This window comes from Dipodomys merriami, unplaced genomic scaffold (assembly GCF_024711535.1).
Source record: "Dipodomys merriami isolate MVZ:Mamm:240054 unplaced genomic scaffold, mDipMer1.0.p SCAF_2, whole genome shotgun sequence".
Taxonomy (NCBI): Eukaryota; Metazoa; Chordata; class Mammalia; order Rodentia; family Heteromyidae; genus Dipodomys; species Dipodomys merriami.
Window position 1 is genome coordinate 117757647 of NW_027203381.1, and position 12734 is coordinate 117770380.

The 12734-nt window shown below is 43.9% G+C and overlaps 1 long non-coding RNA gene across 1 annotated transcript in view; it reads left to right on the forward strand.

The window, feature by feature from the left end:
- The window catches only part of LOC138832534 (uncharacterized), a 136416-nt gene extending 124843 nt beyond the window's left edge, over nucleotides 1-11573 (forward strand). The window contains exon 4 of the long non-coding RNA XR_011373579.1: nucleotides 11390-11573. This is a non-coding gene — a long non-coding RNA (uncharacterized lncRNA). The remainder of the gene's footprint in view (nucleotides 1-11389) is intronic.
- The last annotated feature ends 1161 nt before the right edge of the window (nucleotides 11574-12734 follow it).

Genomic DNA, 12734 nt, shown 5'->3' on the forward strand with positions numbered 1-12734 from the left:
GCAGATTTTTTTTTTGTTAAATCTGGCCCTTGGCAAAACCTTCCCAGAACTCTTCTTGCTGCTTACACCTGTGGAAATTGGCCAAGACAAAAAATTCCACCACACAAAAAAAAGTCTATTTTTTTTCTTCAAGTGAAATTGGAAGACAGTTCAGGATTGCCGCAGGAGTTCAAATCCTGGTGTCAGAACACCTGATTGTGAATCTAGCCACGCCCCCACCTAACCCACCCTCAGCCTTGCCCAAGTCACCACTCTGTGTAGCTCATACCTACCTACAAGGTAAGGTGACAGTCCCTGGCAATATGACTGAAGAGGATTGGTGCACAGAATCCAGGAAATGCCAACCACAGTCTACCTGGTGCCCGCGAAAGGAATATTCCATGGCCTGCCCACTGACGATAATTAGCTTTCCATTGTTTTCTCTTAGCTCAAAATACCTTGAGGCATTTGGCACGTTCTTCAAGGTGGGTAAAGAGCATTGCTCTGAGAGCCACTGGCTCACACCTGTAATCCGAGCTACTCAGGAGGCTGAGATCTGAGGTTTCTGGTTTGAAGCCAGCCCGGGCTTTTTAGATTCTACCTAGGAGGGCATTAAAAATTCCAGACAACTTTAAAGTTTTTTTTTAAAGTAAGTTCATTACCAGATACCCGCAAACCTAAGCAGAGACTAAATGAACATATTCTCTAATCTTTGACCCTGATGCATTTTCTTCAAAGCACCTAGCTCCCTCTGAAATGAATATTTTTCTGCCCATAGTTGTTATCTATTTCCTTTATTAAAATGCAAGCTTGACAAAGGCAGGGACTGCTTGGTCTTGTTCTCCTGGGAAGCTCTGGTACCCTGATAACACTGTACAAATAATGGGGAGATGAATATTGAAGAAATGAATTCAGAACACAGGCATTTACAGCATGAGGATAAATAGGTGTTCTCAGTTTCAAGTAATGCCCTCTTGCATTGGTTATTTATCTTGTGAAATGTGACATTTCCAAGGCAATCCATGCCTGGCTGAAACCATCATTTTTTAGATGTGTGATTTTCATCAAACTGTGCCTTCATATTCAGCAAAACAAAAGCCGTCCTCATCTGAATATTTGTTGACCTTAAGCCTCATGTTTGTATAATGACGTCTTTGTGAGAAGCAGGGAGTTCTCATATTCTGTGTGAGAGAGGAGCGATGAAAGGCAGAAAATCAGAGGGATGCCAGAAAATGAAGACCAGCAAGAGAGACAAGATCAAGAAAAGCAAAAGCTAAGGTTTTGAAGATTGATAGACCTTACCAACCTTTGGTGAGATTATCACAGAAAAAAACACATAGATAAAATGCAAAGAAAGAATGTGAAGAATGGAAAATATTGTGTCTATAAAATACAATAAATATTTTTAATATCATAAGAAAAAAGGACTCCAATGAATCTAAATGCTAAATGAAACAACTTTCCAGTGGTTATAATTTCACAAAACTTTCTCCAAAAGCAATAAAAGTGTTCTTAAGCCAGCAATTATTACAATATGTAAACTTATCCTTTTTTACTGTTTGTGGTCCTCATGCATACTAGGTAAGTGCTCTACCACTTGAGCCACTCCCCAACCCTTGTGTTACTTCAATCTAGTCTGACAATGAGAAGCAGAGCCAATGGTTCATTTGTCTATTACGTCAAAGTCTTTCACACTATTTATTGACAGTCCAAACTATTGTTTGATGTTCAATCATTTAAATGCCTAATTTGGGAATAACTTTCGTTATTATGTGGTATTTATGGCTGGTTAGTCTAATAAAACATCCTCAGTTTCTTACTTCCATTACTGCCATGTGTTAATGATACAAAACAATGTTTCCATTGTATTTCTGCACATGACTATAACATTTTTTGATCAATACTATCCTCTTTGTCCCTGACTTTCCCTTATTTCCTCTCTTCTTCCCAAACAATCTCTCTTCATTTTTAATGTATTCTTAAAAAAAACAAGATCCTACATATAAGCCATGCCATTTTTATATTTTTAAGTATGACTTGTTTCACTTAACATACTGATCTCCAGTTTCCATCCATTTTCTTGCAAACCTGATTCCATTCTTTATGGCTGAATAATACTCTATGGTGTATAAGCACCACATTTTCTTTTTGCATTATTCATCCACTGATGGGTATCTAAGCTGCATCCATGACTTGTTTATTGTGAGTAGTGCTGGAGTAAATTTGCTATATAGATGTGCAGGTACCTCTACTTACGCTTTGATTTTGGGGAGTATGTGTACCCAGGACTTGTATTACTGGGTTACATGTATTTCCATAGTGGCTGTACTAACCATGTATATGGATTCCCTGTCTGCTGCCTCCTTCCTATCACTTTTGTTGATGACACCCATTCTGTCCAGAGTGAGGTGGAGTCCCAGCACAGGTGGATTTTTGTTTGTTTGTTCACCATTTCTTATTTCTGTGTTTGTGTGCTGTGATTTGTGCATCTGTTGGGATGAGTTCCTCTTAGTGGGCTACTCAGAGGGCAAACAACAAGCCGGGTATTGGTGGCTCACGCCTGTCATCCTAGCTACTCAGGAGGCTGAGATCTGAGGATTGGGATTCAAAGCCAGCCCAGGCAAGGACGTCCATGAAACATACCTCCAATAAACTACCAGAAAACAGGAATGGTGCTATGGCTCAAGTGGTAGAGCACTAGCTTTGAGCTGAGGGACAGTGTCCAGGCCTAGAGTTTACCTCATGACTGGAGGGGGGGGGGAGAAAGGGGGAGGGGGAGAACAACAAACTACAATAACAACAACACCAAACCAAACCAGATCTAGAAAGACAATGGGAACTGACTGAGGAGGGCTACTATGTCACCAGTGACCACAGGAAACTTGCAAATCAACACAAGTAAAATCAACAACAAAATCAAGATGGGAAAGAAAAGGGAAAAAAGAATTTGTCAAAGCTAAAGAGAAGAAAACAAGAAGAGACTGTGAGGATGAAGAAAAATGCAAGAGATTAAAAAATTACGCAATCTGTAAGTATAAAACAGAAGCAAACTATGTCAGTGAAATAGGTGAATGTGAGAAATAAAAGCAAAAGCCTGAAAATAAAATAAAAAGGAGACGAAAATATAAAATAGAGTAAAAAGAAAAACGTTTTTTTTTTAAAAAGAAGAAAAATGTTTTACAAAGAAAAAAAAAAACCCAGAAAAGAAAAAACAGTGAAGACAAAGAATTGGAGAAGCTCCTGTCTGGGCCCTGGACTACCGGCATCCTCGGGTGAACGTGAGGGTCTGTGGGTGGGGTGAGGTCTGCTGAGCCCCTTTCAGCCCACGCACAGGCTCGGGCCTGAGCCGGGAATGGGTCAGGCCAAGTACAGTGTCGACACCAGCTCTGATTCCACTTGAGGCGCTTGCCTCCTTTGCATGTTTGCAGCGGGTGCTGACCCCAGAGCTTTGTGGCCTGTGAGCTGGGCAGGTTCCCACCTTCTCCAGAGGTGGCAAACTTCCAGGCTGAGGGGCATTCCGGAGTGTGTTAGAGGGTGGAAGGCGCTGAGATCTACACTGGTGGTCGGGGTTCTTTCCACCCTTGCCTGGTCATAAGCCAAGCTGCCAAGAGAGAAGAATGCAGAAATCCAGGCATCAGCAGGACAGCAGAGGGCTCAGGTCCTTCTAGGGGGAGTACACATGGCACCAGGGACACAGCTCTGCAGGCTGGATGAGCAATCTGCTGACTGTTGGCTCAGAGCTGTCTGTATCTGTAGTGGTCCACAGACACCGTGGCCCCCTCCTCACCCTAGGGGACAGGGGCTTGGACCAGGACATCTCCCATGACCCTAGCTTTCTGCTGTTTGAACTTCTTGTCCACTTCCATTCTTCCTCCTCTCCAGGGTGAACTTCTATGGCTGCCCCCCACCCAGACACCCTGGCAGTGTGCCTGTGGCTTTCCTGGCTGTTGTCAGGCCCCCAGAGTAGCACAGACTCTTAGAACAATAGGCCCTCTTTCAAAATGGGGCCTGGCTATCGTCCTCTGAGATACGGGGAGTGATGAAATGGATTTCGTCTCCAAGGCTCGCCTGACAGGCGGAGTCCCTGTCATGCCAAATCCCCACACTGCACTCAATGGACTCAAGAGCTGTGGGCAGCCCCGAGGCCAGTCTGTTGTCATCAGGGATGCCTGGCTCATCTTGGGGTGGTGATATCAGCCTCTCCTCTCTCCTCACCCCAGCAGCTGGGGTGGGATCGGTGGGCTGTCTCCTCCTCATCCACGTGTCATCTGTGCATTCTCTTTGCTGTGAGGCCATGCTGGCCCTCTTTCTTGACTCTCCATGTTCTTCCTCTCTTCGGAATTCTCCCTTTGGCTTTTCCTGACTATTCTCATTCATGGGATTGTGTACAGAAAACTCCTAAATCTTCCTTTTCATATTCTTGACACCTTTTCTTTCTTTTTTTTGGGGGGGGGGTCCGGTCGTGGGGCCTGAACTCTGGGCCTGGGCGCTGTCCCTCAGCTCTTCAGCTCAAGGCTAGCGCTCTACCACTTGAGCCACAGCGCCACTTCCGGCTTTTTTCTTTTTTCCTATGTGGTGCTGAGGAATCGAACCCAGGGCCTCAGGCATGCAAGGCAAGCGCTCTACCACTGAGCCACCTTCCCAGCCCTCTTATTCTTATTGTAATGACAAAGCAACAAAGCAGTTCCCCATCCTTAGGCTGTGGGAAGCCAGACTCTTCCCTTGGTGACCCACAAGGAATTTGCCTTGATTGCTGGTAAAAATACTTACAAGGAAATGGATAGGAAGAGATTCAGACACAGAAACTACCTTCGTCTCTTGATGATGTACATGTTCAAAGGCACATTTAATCTCGCAATAAATAAATGACTCTGAAAGACTCTATCGTCTTCCTCCCAAAGCCCTGGCCTCCCTGCTGGCTGCGGCTGCTCGACTTAGGATGCCATGTCCTCAGGGATCTCCTCTTTCATGAAATGCAAACACCCTTTGGGTACAATTACAGCAGCAGCGGCTAAGACACTACCCTAAGTGTTTCCCAAGGATAAATGGTTTGGTAAAAGTCCTGAGGTGATAGGATTCAGTTTGACAAGCAAGAGATTTTGAAGGCAGTGATGTCTTTGGGGAATTCTCCTGATGAGAGCCAACAGCATTATGTAAGGAACTGGTAAATGGGAATAAGAGGCAACTCACAAGATAGCAGAGATCCCCCTCCCCCCCAACGGCCCCTGTGTGCACACTCGAAAATACAAGATGGAAGATACCAAGGACAACATTTTCTCTATCTTTTCCCAGCCTAATTAATGGTCACCAGAGTGATCCAGTTCATAATTTCCAACGCCAAAGAAAAGGAGGGAAAGGTTTTATGCTGAGCCTCCCCTGCATTATTGATCCAGATAGGAGCCGTTAGCTTCCCAGGGCTGTTGGCCTTGTGCAGAAGGGGCTGCATTGTCTGGCTGCTGGCTCTGCATCCTCTCGTAGGCTTCAGGCATCTAAGAATTAAGTTTCCGGTAATGAAATCAGCCCCGTAGGCCACTCAGAAGACTGATGATAGGGATCGCTATCCAGATTAATTGCTACCAAATAAAGAGTGAGATACCAAGATCGACAAGGGAGCAAAGCTCGTTGGTAAGATCTGGGGGGGAGTGAGGGGAGGGATGCAAGTCTTTCCTTTTGTTTGTATATTTCCAAATGAATTAGAATGGTTCCTCTTTTCTAAGCTGATATGAGAGGATTTTTTTTTTGTCAGTCATGGGGCCTGAACTCTGGGCCTGGGTGCTGTCCCTCAGCTCTTCAGCTCAAGGCTAGCGCTTTACCACAGCCACAGCACCACTTCTGGCTTTTTCTGCTTATGTGGTGCTGAGGAATAGAACCCAGGGCCTCATGCATGCAAGGCAAGCGCTCTACCACTGAGCCACCTTCCCAGCCCTGAGGGGAATTTTTAATAAAACAACTTGTCATTATATTTCTATCAGGGAGTAGTTCTCAGAACAGCTAGTATAAAATGAAATGCAGGGCACCTCGTAAAAGGTTATACACCCTCAGAGCACAGGGCACTGGGTGGCTGTTCTGCTCACAGCCCAGAAAACTGATGCTGGAGGTCTCAGTAAGAAGACAAGAGAATCCTTTCTCACCATTGACTTAATAACTTCTCTTCTGGCTGGAGGCTGGTGGCTCATGCCTATAACCCTAGCTATTCAAGAGGCTGACATTTGAGGATCATGGTTCAAAGCCAGCCCAGGGAGGAAAGTTTCTGACTCTTGTCTCCAACCAAACAGCAAAAAGCCAGAAGTGGAGATATGGCTTAAGCAGTAGAATACCAACTTTGAGCAAAACCAAACAAACAATGCTGGGATAGCACCCAGAGCCTGCATTCAAGCCCCAGGAATAGCACAAAAAACAACAAAGCAAAAACAAAACAAGCCCTTGTCATCTCAGAGATAAGCATCTTAAAGTGGTCAAGGGCTGGGAAGGTGACTCAGTGGTAGAGTGCTTGCCTTGCATGCATGAGGCCCTAGGTTTGATTCCTCAGCACCACATCAGCAGAAAAAGCTGGAAGTGGTGTTATGGCTCAAGTGGTAGAGTGTTAGCCTTGAGTTGAAGAGCTGAGGGACAGCGCCAAGACCCAGAGTTCAGGCCCCACAACTGACAAAAAAAAAATGATGGGTCAAATCATCTGACTTTAGTAAGAGTTCTAAGATGTGAATAGTCTCTTTGTGAGGTAGCTTCACTTTAGATTCTTGGACGCTAAGAGATGCTCAAAATTACTTTATGATTCCCTTATTTGGGATTTGCATGGCTGTATCTTTAAGAAGGTTTAAGGGGTTCTAGCTACTGTATCTATGCACTTTTATGTCCATAGGATGAATTATTGCTTTGCCTTGACATGTCAGAGCTCCCGCTCATGAGATTAACCATTCTGGCAGCATAAAGCACTTACCTTGATGGACAGTGTTGAATATTTACTGCCTTGTTCTCAAACTGTGGAGGTATTATAAGGAGTCCCCAAGCTCTTAAGTTGGGGAAACCCTGCTGTTAGTCAAAGGTCAGAGTTCCAACCTAAAGGTTTTGAAGCTATTCCCAATAAACATATGAAAATCTAAAAGGAACAATGTAAAATCATGTCTTGGAAAGAAGAGTTCAGAGAAGTGGGAAAGGCCATCTTCCTGCAGATAAGATTTAACCTGGTGGCTAAAACCTTCTAGGAAAGGGAACATTATTATCAAGAATAATGGCTTTGAGTGTTCAGGGCGGGCATTCTGTTCCCCTGTGACCCCAGCTTCCAGAATGGGCCTGGAACTCTGTATCAGCCTCTCACTGCTGCTGCTCTACCACCTGAATCACGCCTCCAACCCCAGGACAGACATTTCTTATGTTTCTTCTAATGACAAATGTTATTTACTGATTTTTATGGTCCTGTAGACTTCTTTGTTTTCGTTGTATAGGTGATATACAGAGGGTTGCAGTTATATCAGTAAGGAAATGAGTACATTTCTTTTCAAATAGTGTTACCCCCTCCCTCGTTTTCTCCCACTGCCCCTCCCCACACCCCCAAGATGTGAAGTTCATTTCCAACATAGTGTCTAGTGGGCATCGCTGTTGCATTGGCAATGCTTCACCCTTCATCCCACCGTTTCTGTGATTCCCCTTCCCTTCCCCAAACCAGATAAATGTATATACAAGACAAAGGGTACCGACATAAAAAAGTGGCAACAGGGAATAAACCAAAAGAAAGAAAATGATAGAAAAAAGAAACAACTGCAAACAGTGCACTAAAAAACCAAACCAAACCCAAACCCTCTTGTTTCCCTCATTCATTTTGGTTAGCATCATTTCATATGGTCATATGTACACAGCTATTGAGCTATTGTGACCCTCTACTAGACTATCCTAGACATATACTAATTATTACAAATGAGGGAAGCCATGGACTCTATGTTTCTTTGGGTCTGGCTTATTTCAGTTAATGTGCTTTTCAATGCCTCTTTTCAGTCCTTGGAGACAAGTCCTGGTGGGGACTGTGCTAAAAAGGAACCCAAGGCCGGAGGACTCCAGTTAGTCACTGCTCTTCTCAGGCAGAAGGTGACAAGATGCAAATTTGATCTCCCAGATTCTAAACCTACCTGCATGTTCTAGAAAACCTTTAACCGTTGAGTGCATGTATGGTTTTAGGTGTCCACTGGATCCCGAAGAGTGGCAGGCTCTGTGGGGTTGTGAAGGTTTTATTATTATGTAGGCCTAGTGAGTGCCGTGGGTCAGGAGATGCCCAGAGTTCAGGACAGCTGGTGATTTCCAGCTCTCAAGGAATGGGAAGAGCAGGTCAGGGCCCGTTTTATGATTTCTATGGGAAGGAACAGAAAGATAAAAGAAGCTGCCGTAGGATTTGCTCCTTAGGGTATTGGGTGCTGAGGGGCAGTGCTGGGTGTCTCCACTGCTGTTCATGAATGTATGCATGTGCACATAAGAGTGTATTAAGATATAGAAATACATGGACCCATGGGTTCTATTTCTTTGGAGAAATACAACCAATACACCAATGCAATTTACTCAGTACAATAGAGCCTTAATACAGTTCCTATTAACTCCAAGTACAAAGCCACCAGAGACTCTGGAAAATACATCGTGGCTCATCATATGCAACCAGTCTCCTTGCAGAGACACGATGCTTTCTAGCCACTGAGTCATGGCTGCAAGTTCAAACCCAATGAGCCAAACCTCCTAGCTCAAATCCAAACTCTGCCACTTGGTAGATCTCAGGCAAACTCAGTTTCCCCAACTGTAAATTGGCAGCAGTAATAATGCATACCTCTCAGGAGTATTGGGAGAACTGAGTTAGTCCAAGTAGAGTACTTGACAAAGGGTGTGGTACTTGGTGGGCACTTGTCTCCGTTATGGTCTGGTACTTAGTAATCACTTGTCTCCGGGTTTCAGAGATGAAACACCACTAGCATTCAGAACTTAGCTGGATATACTTAGGTAGTTGAAAAGTCTACTGTAGGTGTGGATGGGGGAGATATGGAATTTTTGAGGGACAGCATAATAACTTCCTCAGTTTTTGTTATTAACATGTGACTGATTCACGGTTTCCTTCCTTGTGGGAAATGACTTCTTCCATCTTCTCTATCTCACTTTTCACTCCTCCGATTGTTACAGCCCTGAGCTATGATGTCAGCAGTCACCAAGCAGATGAGCATTGTGTAGCATCAGGAATTCTCTTCTGGCAGGAGCCTGTCTCTGGTGGTGCTGGGGAAGGGTTAAAGGCAAAGGCTTGGGGCCCTGTCCATGAATTCGCTTCTTAACTCCCTACTCAATGCCTTTCAAAGATCTCCTGCTGGTTATTCCTCCAAGGCAGAAAATTGGCAGCCAAGTGAGTTCCACAGGCCTTTAGCTCATGGTAGCTTTTAATTGTAATTTTCCCTTGTCCTCCCTGCTCTCCATTGGTTCTCCACTGCCCATCTAGTGACACGTGGAGTGGCAGCCTTCATCTGGACCCTCGATCCACATCCACGTATCAGAGTCGATCCACGGGATGGACACAGGGATGTGTTGCCATGTCTTCACTGTACGAATGTGACATGGATTTGTGAGGGCCATTATAGTTTTAAAAACCTATACATAGAACAAATGCTTTTCAGGGACCACTTAGAATGAGTTTTCTAAGTTTTTAGCTGAATCTCCATGCAGAGTTTGGGAGTATTGCAGGTCAGTGGTCTGTGTCCTGGTGCCCTTGCAATTTAGGATTTTTGTGCATACAAAGATTCATGCGACGAGTTCAGGAGTGTGATTAAGTGTAATTGTGGTCTATTTGATCTGTAAAGTAGATCAAGGAGAAGTTTTCATAAGTGGATAATTCCAGCCCTGTGATATCCGCTTACACAATTATATCATCAGCTATAATTATATACTTTTAACTCAGTATATAGATTCATATCTCAATTATATAAACTGGTAATTTATAAATTATAGAATTGGGATAATTATCTCAAAAAATGAATAGACTGAGATTTATTTTAAACATTTCCTTTAAAATAAAGACACACACACATATATGTACATACATATACTTATGTAAAACACACATACCTATGTTTATGATATTCAGATTCTGAATTGATAATTGGTCCAATATCCATTACTATGTAACAAATATCCCCCAAACCACGCAATGCAAAGCAACAACTATTTCCTTACATTCATAATCCCATGGATGAGACCTGAGACTCCTACAGCACCACTGCCATCCATGAATATGCCAAAGCCCAAAGCTACAGTGAATAGCGGCCTTCTGTGGGTACCTAGGCATCCAGCCCTCCAGGCCCATAGGCCACTAAAAGTAAGAGCTCCCAACCTATGACTTAGGACAAGCAACCTTTCCTATCAAAGCATTATTTGCTTAAATTGTAAAAATGAAAGAATGACACTAGATCTCACTTCTAGGTTCCTTTTAATTTTCAAGATCTCCTCCTTTGGGACTCCTTTGTTACTGGCTTGGATAGGAAGCGTTTAAAGAGTAAAACACATGTGTATTTACAACAAATATGGAGCAAGTGAGATACATAAAGAGAAAGGCAGGGAGAGGCAGTAGGCTTCCAGTTGTAACGGCGTGTGAAGCTGAGACCAGTTACATTTTGTGGGGGGGATGCACTCAGGGGTCAGGTTTGTCTGGCATGAAAAGATCCTAGCCCAAGAATTGATTTGGAGGGTTAAATAAGATAATCCACATAGCACAGCTGCCACAGTTCCAGGAATGAAAGATGCAGGGAAGTGAATAATCAATGAAAAAAGAAAGAAAACGAATCAGTGAATAAGGATGCAAGGAGATGGAGGAAGAGGAGCGCGGAAGGGAAGGATTGCAGTGAGGTTGGATTAAGCTACAGCTCTTCTAAAGCTTTCGAGGCTGCCAGAGCACATTAGTGCAAGTCATTCTTGTCTCCATGGTGGCAGAAACCAAGCAGCAGTTTCCAATCGAATCAACCAATAGGTCAGCGTTTGTTTTAGAAATTAGTACAAGAAATGCCAGAGGCTGTGTAAGTAGATAAGGTATTGAAAGATCACACTTGATAAGAAAGGTAGAAAGGTCTGGGGGTGGTTTTTATTTTAATAGCTCATTTCTTGCAGCTCCTAGGAGAAGTTAAGGACATGAAGTGAAGTGGCAGTGAGAATGCTTGAATTATAAATGTCTCAGTCATGATACAGAATAAGGATCAAAAAAACATGGTGGAGAGAGCAAAATTGAGCACAGCTGAGCAGAGGACTTCCATATAGAGGCCCTGAATGCAAGTCTTGATTTTTACCCACAAAGATTCCATCTAAATGGAGAACAAATGGCCAACACAATAACTTATTTTGCCCATATCAATGGAATCGTGAATTATTTCCTCTAAAGCAATTTTGTCTTTTTTTTTTCTTTCAGACAAACCTTGGAAATCGAGAACCTTCTGGAATGAGGAAGTTGTCCATGCCAAGACCTAAAGCTCCAGCCCAGCACAAGTCCGTTCAGTGTGTGCCTTGGCAATTCCTTTGGAACTCTTGTATTGTTAGTTCTCATTTGTTTCCATATTTAATGAATGCACACTTAACTGCAAAGCTGTCATCAATAAAAATTCGTATAGTACCTCATTGCATAAACATCTTTCATGTGTGCTAGGCACTTTCAAAAGCTTAATGATCTGCATCTGATTTGCATCATCTTACCATACTGCCTACCAAAACAAGCTTTAGTAAGAAATCACAGTGGTCTTCGCAGCTATGTAGTGAGAATCTATTTGTTTGAGTTTCCAAAATCAGTTCTGCTGTATGAGCTTCTGGGACGTTGGGTGGGAAGACGTGATTGGGAAATGCTTCTTGGAGTGGTTGGAGTTGAGACTTGATGTGTACTTAAAGCATGGCTAGTCTCACGCGGAGACCTCAGAGTGCCATTGCAATGACCTTGTGCTATGATGACTCTGTATCGATATAACTTAGAAGACTTGGATTCCCAGTTTCTATCACTCTGGGAAGCTGCGGAAAGCTCCCGTTCCCACTCCATCAGCCCTGTGGGTTAGCGGCCAAGCAGTGGCTTCAGAGACAGGCGGGCCGCCCAGCACAGGAAGCATTCCACAAGCAGGTAACGGATGCTCAGTCTGTTTTTGTGTGGGGTACGGGGAGGCAAAGGGCTCCTCTCCCCTCTGTTATTTTGTTACAAAGCAATTGTATTTCAACCCCCTTCTTGGAGGATGAGTTTTTCCTTTCTGGAAACTCTAAAATGCTGAGTGGTTGGCTGGTACCCGAGCAATCCAGAGTTGCAGAGACACAGGCTCGGGAAAAGAAGATAAAAAAAAATGCAGAGGGAAGCAGGGTTAAACACAAAAGGCATGCATTGTGCATATTTTGCTAAAAGCACTCTTTCAAACTAGAGTCCTGCTATCCCAGGTGCTCCGAGTTCTGAAGGTGGCAGGGGATGATTCTTTTAATTTAAGCATCCAGGGAGGTGTTGCAGGGTGAAGGGACATGAAACTCTGTGCCTGCTCCCCTCGGTTTTCCTGCTACTGGTCTGCTATGGATCTCCAAGACTCCCTAGGGGAGCCTGTGGCCCCACTGGGTGGGTTTTGACTCCAGGTGAGGTAGGCGTGCTGTGAATAGGGGTGTTTGAATGCTGTGATACAGCTCCACAGTCACTGACTTAGAAAACCAGAATTTCGAATTTCAGTTTCCTAATCATTGAATCTGGGGTTATGGTGGGCTTGGTTGATTGTTGTTGGCAATTTGCCCCATCTCTA